Genomic DNA, 9,587 nt, shown 5'->3' with positions numbered 1-9,587 from the left:
CTGGAAGTCACACAGGCCATCATCCAGACTGCCCCCCTGTCCCCAACTCATAACACTATGATGCCAACTTTATCAGAGGAAGTTGCCTTATGCCAAGTCGCATTGCTGGTCCGTCTAACTCAGCAGCACCTAGCATCATTGTCAGAAGTTCCCCTGGAATTCAGCAAGGCCAGGTTTGGTTTATTGAACATGAACATCACTTCTCACAACAAAAGTCCTGGAGCTTTTTCCTATAGGACTAATTGCAGTTGTAAACCTGTTGACGACTGTTAACAACTGCAATTAGTCCTATAGGAAAAAGCAAGGGATGGTATGCAGATGACCAAAAATAGCTTTAGCATATGTAATGAGACAAGAATCCAATATCTCAATTCAGACCAGGTCTCTCCATAGTTTTCAGTTTAATAATAATTTAGTAATTCAGCAACTTCTCTTTCAAGTCTATTTCTGAGATTCTTTTGTAATAAGATAGCTGCTTTGAGATCCTGTATTGAATGTCCTGGGAGATTGAAGTGTTTTCCTATCAGCTTCTCTGTCTTGTGATTCCTGATGTCAGATTTATGTCCAATTATCCTTTGGCGTAGGGTTTGGCCTGTTTGTCCAATATAGAGAGCTGAAGTGCACTGCTGGCATTTGATGGCATACACAATGTTAGAAGATGAGCAATTAAATAGGCCTGAGATGGTATGTTTGATGTTGTTGGGTCCAGTGATGGCGTTGTCTGGGTGTATGTGGCAGCAAATTTGGCATCTGGGTTTATTGCAGGCTCTGGTACCAGTGTCCATGTTAAGTCTGGTTGCTGTATTATTGTGCATGAGGAGTTGTTTGAGGTTGGGTAGCTGTCTGTATGCAATGAAAGGTCTTCCTCCCAGAGCTTGAGAAAGAGAACTGTTGTTGTCTAGAATAGGTTGTAAATCTCTGATGATGTGCTGAACTGTTTTAACTTGGGAGCTGTATGTGATTACTAGTAAAAAGGTCCAGTCGTGACCGACTCCGGGGTTGCGGCGCTCATCTCGCTTTATTGGCCGAGGGAGCTGGCGTACAGCTTCCGGGTCATGTGGCCAGCATGACAAAGACGCTTCTGGCGAACCAGAGCAGTGCACGGAAACGTCGTTTACCTTCCTGCCAGAGCGGTACTTATTTATCTACTTGCACTATGACGTGCTTTCGAACTGCTAGGTTGGCAGGAGCAGGGACCGAGCAACGGGAGCTCACCCCGTTGCGGGGATTTGAACCACCGACCTTCTGATCAGCAAGCCCTAGGCTCTGTGGTTTAACCCACAGCGCCACCCGCGTCCCGTGATTACTAGTGGTGTTCTGTTATTTTCTCTTTCGGGTCTGTCCTGCAGCAAGTTCTCTCTGGATTTGTTGATGTGTTGTTTAACTTCATTAGGTGGATATTTTAGTTCCAAAAAGGTTTGCTGTAGATCTCTTAGTCTGTTTCCTCCCTAGTCTATGTCATTTCCACATGTTCAATTCCATCTTTCTGTTCTGATTCATCTCAGCATTAATCTGCACATTCAAAAAAATCTCAATATACGCAATAAATATGCATCACCTACAAAAGTAGGTATATGGTTGAACCAATGAAATTCATCACAACAGATTATATGGGCACACATAACTGACACACAACAAAGTGGTAGCTAAATTTCAGGCTGGCAGTTGGAAAGAATAGTGGAGCCGGATAAAAGGATTGTTCTTCTTTATTGATATTGTGAATGATGACAGCGAACTTGAGTCAAGAACAAAGAAAGTAGGTTCTAAAGCAGTTTACCTTCTTTTGCGACACCCTGTATATTGCAATGTGCATTTTCTCTCAAAATATATATTATATTTCCTCTCAAAATACAGAATTAAGCACATATTTTTTGATACTGATAAACTGATCAGAACCGAGTTGTAACCCTCAACTCTTGAAAGCCTATGTTCAGATATGCATATATCTTTAAGGGGTGTGGAATGAGTCTGTTGACGTAGGAAATTACCAAGTTTGAGTTCTTCCATAAAAGTTGGCAGCATGTGCAAGCAAGCCCTGGCAGCCATAGCAACCAGTGTGGTCTGACAGAACTATCCATTGCACAGTTTTTCTGGAAATTGCTAGGTGGAGTAGGGTAGGGCAATGGCAAGGCTGGAGCTGTGTGGATGCACTGGCAGGAGTGCTATATTGGCTCTGCTGATGCAGCCACACAGTCCTGACCAAGCCATTGCCTGCCTCACAGCTGCACCATCCAGATAAACTACAGTGACCCAAGTGTCAGGAGGGCCTCACCACACCACCCAGTTGCTGGGAACCACAAGTCAGGCAAGGCTGTTGTACTCAGGTCCTGTTTGTGGGTTTCTCAGAGGCATCTGGTTGGCCATTGTGAGAAAAGGATGCTGGGCCAGATGGGCTTTTGGCCTGGTGCAGCAGGGCACTTATGTCCTTATGTTCACTGTCTGCAATTGCCTACTCACTGATGAGACTTTGCCAGTGCCAGCCTGACCTCAATGCAAATAGAACTCTTCTCTATAGAGCTCACCCAGGGCCTGGTGCAAAAACAGCAAAGTCACTTTTCCATGCAGCTGGGCAGACCGGGGGGGGGGGGGGGATAATATCAAATACCTTTAACCATGCATATGTGTGTGTGCACCACCTCTTAGTTAAGTCCGTGTTGCTGCAGTCTAAAACTCCAGTGAATAAGATCCTTGTCAACACAAGCAGATTCCTTCTGCAGTGACTTCAGAAAACAGAGGTTGCTGTGGTGTGAAAAAGGGAGAGCCTGCAGTTTGATTATTCATAGCTGTCGCATTCATCAGCTGTGATAACTGGTGATGAGAGTCATTCTCCAAACTGAAGCAGTTCAGAATCAGTACATATAATTCTAGGACTGCTGTGCAGGATTTTGTCTCAGAATTTACAGGATACAAATGAATCATATTATTATTAATATTATTATTATTATTATTATTATTATTATTATTATTATTATTATTATTAATTATATTATTATTATTATTATTATTATTATTATTATTATTATTATTATTTATATTATTATTATTATTATTTCCATGTGGGTTAAATATATGGCAAGCTCCTGCCAGCCATGTGCTTCAATTTATTTCCAAACTAGTGAAATGTCCATCATTGTGATGGGCAAGGATGTTAGCGGAAGGAAGCCCTATGTGTTAACAGAGAGCACTTCAATTCAATTCAACCTTTGACCCTCCAAATTTTGCTGAGCTACAATTCCCATCAGCCCCAACATGCATGGCCAATGGCCAGGGATGATAGAAAATGTAGTTCAGCAACATCTGGAGGACCAAAGCTCCCCCCACAATTGATCTAAAGAGATGCATGACTTCCTGTGGGAGTCAGGAACCAGGAGTCAGATTCCTCTTCACCAGGTGGTGATGAGGAAAAGGAATGACATGCAAACCCAGCCCCAGTGATGCTGCTAGCAGAGGAATCTTTGGGATATGTGAATGTGGCGCTGTCATCTTCTCACTCTGAGGACTCCAAGACCCTGGATGACCTGAGCCTCCACTGTTCCATAGCAGTAGGAGACTGCTAGAGAAGGCTGGGCCCCATTAAGTCAAGCAGCATCTTGGACATGGGTGCTGCCAACAAGCAGGCTGTACATGGGTACAGAGGATGGGTTCTCTTTTGCTGCAGCAGGCTAGCTTTGGTACCCCTCTAGAATTTGTTGGCTTTCGAAAGCAAACAGTTGATGAGATTCCATATGGCTAAAGAGATGTCACAACCGTCATAACGTGGCAACAAGTCTAAGCACTCAAACTGCAAAACCTATGGAAGAATTTCACATTCTGAATGCGAGTTCAAAATGTCATGGTCAAAAAAGCTTCTAGAAGGGATGAGGTGGACATGAGTCCATGAAAGCTTATGCCATGATAGACTCGCTTGCCTTTAATGTCCTACAAATGTCTTTGTGCTTTAGGTATGGCAAAACTGGAAATTTCAAATATTTGTGAATATTCCCTTAGTTTTATTAAAAACTGTGTGTTGCATCCAGTGCTAGTACTACTCAGCAGGGCTGGCCCACCCATGAGGCAATCTGAAGCAGCTGCCTTAGGCTTGGGTCAACGTTGTTACTCTTCTTATGAAATGGGCTCCAGCCTGCAATGGTTTATGCCACAATAAAGTGCACAGCCTTTCTGGTACAGTGGGCCTAGTTCCTGGTTAGTTTCTATAGGATGCAAGGATTTCTGCCTAGTTACCACCTACCACCCACATTTTATCATCTCCTAAGTAGGCAAGAACAAGTGTAAGTAGAATTAGCTCGAAGCTATCCATCATTTCCAGAGGTTACCCAATAATATAGCTTTGCCATTTCTCTAGTCCACCCACTTGTGTGATGTTCTTTCCAGTCTCTTCCTGACCATTGAAAACAACAGCTGTGTTTTCTTAGCCAACTATCAAGAGTTTTCAGTTTCAAAGTCTAATAGGACAGAACTCATTATACATCTTGTTTTCTCGTGCACCATAGTCAGCAGCTCTCATAAACATGGCCAGACATTGAGGTACATGAGAAAAACAAAACCTGATAGTATATATTTAACATATTTAGAAACCTAAGATGCTACCTATTAAAAGTCAGACCCTTGGTCCAGCGAGTTCAGTATTGTTTGCTCTGAAACTCTTTCAGACCAGGGATGCTCCTAGGTGTACCGGGAGATGCCAGGGATCAGAGGCACCATCTTCTCAAGCTGATTGAGGGGGCCCAACGCAACAGCCTGATGTCACATGCATGATGTTGCAAAGAGTCAGGGGCCAGAGATGATACATTGGGGGGGGGGGCGCAAAAGTGCCTTGGGCCCATCTCCCGAAAGTGCATTGTATTCTGTAGCCAGAAAACATGCTGGTCCTCATTAAGCTGCTGGCTGGCTGGGTGTTCCTTCTTAGGTTCTCAATATTTTTTCTACTGCTTTAAACTTTAGATTTCCACCAAACATGCTGATATCTCCCTCCTGTTTCTCAACTCTCCACACAGCTGTCATAACTCACCTAATTTCAGTTCCTATGATGAAGACTTCCACATGAAATAAAATCATATATTCTTCTGCATCTCTTACAGGTTGGTGCCCTTAACCCTGTCCATTATTTTGACAGTTCATATTGCATGAGAAAAACGCCTCATCTGTTCCCTAATTATTTGAACAATGAAGCCTAGTGGATACTTCAGGCACTGCATTCCATCTGCAGATCTGATTAAAGGAAGAGGGGTGGGGGAGAGGGAAGGAAAGAGAGTGAGTCTGAATTTGTGCACACACACCCCAGGAGTCAACATATATATATATATATATATATATAAAACACTGAAGTGGTTTTCCTTGAAATATTTCTACTGAGTGAAATTCCTTTAAAAGATACAAAAGTGCTCCCTTCTTCACTCATCCATTCTACCACTCTTTAAACAAGCAAGCAAACAAACAAACAAACAAACAACACTGTCTCTGGGATTTAGTTTGACCAAATCTAAAGAGATTTACTCCCTTTTTCTCATCTCTCTCTCTCTCTCTCTCTCTCTCTCTCTCTCTCTCTCTCTCTCTCGATATAGATATATAGCTCTGTCAGTTTCAGTTTCTCTCAGGGTCTCCTGCTTCTCAGTCTTAAGTTCAATCCATTTCCAAACTTCTTTTTCTTTACAAAAACACATTTGTGGGTGCATTTTATCTTACCGTATGGCATTTCCCCCAATCAATTTCTCTAAACATAGTGCATTTTTTTTGTATATTGCTTTCACCCATATACATACTGTTGCCCACCCCTTCCCCTAATCTATGCTTTTTTTGTACACATTTTTTTTTTGGTTGGAGAAGGGCATCACAGCACCCGGAGAAGTGATCATTTCAGAGAAGAACTGCATTTTGGCTCACTATTGGTTTGGGAAATTCAGTAAGTTTATGTTAAAATGCAAACAAAATACACTTCCTCCCTGTCCCTGTATACACTGTGTCCGTAGCACCTGTACATGCCATTGAGTGTGCATGAACATTAAGGCAACACACACAGCCCCCTTTGCACACTAAAGCTGGCGTGGATCATTTTGAACTGTTGAGAACTTCTTGTAGGACAATGATACTTTTCGGGCATATCTTGGACCCAAATGAAGAAGCATCTTCTTTGCCTTCAAACCTGTGCATGGCAGGCTTATACCAAGTAAATAAACTCTACATGCAAATAAAGAGCCTTCTGCAATTCATACTTGCATTTTGGAGGGGAGGCCTCTGAGATGGGACTGCTGGGTGGGAAAGAGGGTTATTATAATTGCAGCCTATAGTGCCTGCAATTTCCTCCATGAAATATTGGGAGATGGTATAAAAACCAATCACGCTCCAATGGAGGGGGGCTACAAAGGGACGTGAACAGATCACTGGGAGCACAAGATTTAAAAGATGCTTGAACCCCCTTTTTAGCAAAGTGAATAGCTCCCCCAAAAGAAGGCCTTTCCAACCGCAACCAATCTCGAAAGAGTTTTCTGAAGCTTTCGAATTCACCGGCTAATAACTTTAAATAGTTCATTGAGTCTTCCGGATTTTGTTGTTGTTGTTTTTTGTTCATTCTTTCTCTTTTTAAAGAAATAATCTGCTTACATCGTTAAGACCCTGGCTAAGCTCAGTAACACAAATTACCAGATGTTGCATCCCCCCCCCCCGTATTTTCTCTCTCTCCTTTCCCCTCAAAAGACCAACCACCAAGCATGTTGAAAGAGAGAGGTCATTGTCCCTTATTGGCAATAAAACTATTTCTCCCCCCCTTTTTTTTGCAACTCCCAACAAACGAAACACGAATACCTTTCAGCTGTAGTGGGGGAACCCTATCTCCAACTCCTTCCATGTCGGGCCCGTTTGGCTTTGTTACTTGCTAATAATGCACTCATGTGTAAGCTAATAATGTGAACAGAGGGAAAATGAAGAGACCTTTAAAAAAAAAAGCAGAAAGAAAAAGCAGAATGAATTAGGGCAATTGAGGTCGCTCTCTTTCATTTTTGCTGGAAGGATAGTCGCCCTGGTTTTTACCTTATCGCTTATTACACAATTTATGATAAAATGAGATGTGAATCCACTCTTATTGTTGGGCTCTCCCCTATTGAACATGCATATATAGAATTCATTTCAAATTTAAACACTATCTTAATTATAAATTGAATAAAATGGACAACCTATCAGGTTCCCTAAATTGCATTCTAACAAATAATTTCATTTCCCATTACTTTCCCACCAATGATATATAGGCCACAACAATGTCCAGCGTAATCCCGTTCTGTTACCTTAATTGTGCTGGAGATTCTACAGCGCGACAAATCCCCACACCTGCTTCTATAGCTGTTGCCTGAGCATGTAAACAGTGGAGAAAATTGTGTGGACTTAGCAGGAGAGAGGAAACAAAACTGCCAAAATAGTGAAAGTGTGTGTGTGTGGCGGGTAATCTTGCATTACTTTAAAAACAATGACACAACATTTTCTAGAGCACTTAAGACATTGCTCTGGATTTGTTTGAAGCCCAAGGAAACCTGGTTACAAAAGCATTAAGTTCCCAAATTGACTGGGAAAGGCATCAGCTTGAAGATTTTATTTGCATTATTCTGCAGAAGAAACCTACTAACGAGTAGAGAGATTTGCAAATGCATATAATTTCCTTTTCAGCAAAGAAGGGTGTGTGTTGTTGTTGAAAAAGTATGTATACTAGAAAAAGGCTTGCAGAGGTCTTTCTATTTTTCTCTTTTTAAAAAAAAAAGAAAAAGAAATCTATCACTTTCAACAGTATATTTAGGAGTAATTTTGAGTGAAAACTGCTAGAGGATAAATACTTTTTAGAAAATATATAGCATTTGGGTGAAAAAGAATAAGCAAATTAACAGCAAATTACTGTGTATAATTCACTTTAACATTCTAGAACAGAACCCTAACACAAGTTTCTGCCTATAGTCCATGTGTTGCTCCTTGCACTAATAAAACAAATTTGATATATTCTCCAACTTCTTCCTGTAGGCTAAACCTAAGAAATAAAATGCTTGTGGATTTCATATTCAATCTGAATGGTGTCTTCTATCTCACTGAGAACTTCTGCTATAGGAGGATGATATTTTGGGGGTTACTGTCTGCTAGATGTTCAAATGATATATATTACATTGCAAATCAAAAGCACAAATAATGGTTAGAATAAAGATTGAGAGACAGATTGTATATAGCCTATAACACCAATAATTTAAGCCAGATGTTTCACTTTTGTTATAATTAAGATAACATTATGAATTTTTCCCCACCTCTGTCATACAAAATATCTGCACGCTTTGATTGATGAGAAAGAGAAAAGAAAGAGGAAGTCTTATACAGTACCAGGTTTTCAAATATTCTAACAAAGCGATATGCTTCTGTAGATATTTGTTAAGTTGCAGCCGTGTGTTTCAAATTTCTCAACTCAGAATGAAGTTAAGCCCGTCTGAAGAACTTCATTTATCAAATGAGCTTTAAGAAATGTAAACCGATCCAATAACAAAACTGGAGTGTTAATATTCATTTTTATGTGAAAGGTACTACTGAGCAGCTGGCTTTTTTCTTTCCATTATTAGGCTGTTTTGATGGCATTACTTATCCACTCGAAAGAAAGAAAGAAAGAAAGAAAGAAAGAAAGAAAGAAAGAAAGAAAGAAAGAAAGACTTGTTGCATTATCAGAAAGTATGCAGGTTCTCTAAAGTTTGGTTTTAGAAAACACACCACCAGTCTAATAAAATCGAATGTTCATTTCCAATTTTCCAGAAGCAAGCTTCTACAGCTAAATAGTGATCATAGCCAAAACTTTTTGGAGTGGGTGGGGGTGGAATCTGTTTATTTCCCTTTGTTGCCCCCACCCCACATGCTACAATGCTTTACTACCCCCCGCCCACCATATCTTTTATCGTCCAACTAGTTTCAACTAATATGTTTGTATGTAACTCCTTCCACCCACCACCCCCACCACCCCCAGCTTATCAGGCAACGGGCAGCATTTGTGATTCATAGCAGTCATCAATGTGATAATAAACTCATTCACAAGACTAACAAACATGCAGCTCCCAGTTATTTACGAGGCAAATTCACTTGCAATGCTGGGCAGTGGAACAGGGGGAGAATCAAGATGGTGTTGATTGATAAATTGACAGGTTAATTTACAAGTGGATAATAGGAGTTAGACCCAGAGGGAGAGAAGGCAGCTTCGCCTACTAGCTGGGTTACACTGCCATCTGTCTTGCACAGGCAAATCTGCAAGAGCAACTCTTTTGAGTCAAGATCAAATGCGCACACAGACACTTTCCCCCTCTAAGTTAGAGACAAAAGCTCCCCCTCCCCAATTTACTGCAGTTTAATTTCTTCTCTGCGTTGACACAGTTCACAGTGTGGACCTCCCACCTTCTGATACCGTCCGTAACAAGGGAAATGTAAAGGTTCTTTGTCTCATAAAATGAAAGACGAAGGCTTCTAGCTTTTCGGTTTTCATTTCTTTCTCTTCCCCCCCTCCCTTCATTTTTGCTTCTTCTTTGGAAGAGGAAAGAAGGAAGATCTTTGTGGGTTTTTAACTATAATAAATTGTGCACCACTGTGAC

The 9,587-nt window shown here is 41.1% G+C and overlaps 1 pseudogene; it reads right to left on the bottom strand.

Annotated features, from left to right (window-relative positions):
• Nucleotides 1–334: 334 nt before the first annotated feature.
• Nucleotides 335–1,813, bottom strand: LOC144325494 (uncharacterized; annotated as a pseudogene).
• Between the last annotated feature and the right edge of the window lie 7,774 nt (nucleotides 1,814–9,587).

Source organism: Podarcis muralis, chromosome 14 (genome assembly GCF_964188315.1).
Source record: "Podarcis muralis chromosome 14, rPodMur119.hap1.1, whole genome shotgun sequence".
NCBI classification, from domain to species: Eukaryota; Metazoa; Chordata; class Lepidosauria; order Squamata; family Lacertidae; genus Podarcis; species Podarcis muralis.
The sequence above is the reverse complement of the archived record's forward strand: the minus strand, read 5'-3'. Positions and strand labels throughout refer to the sequence as shown.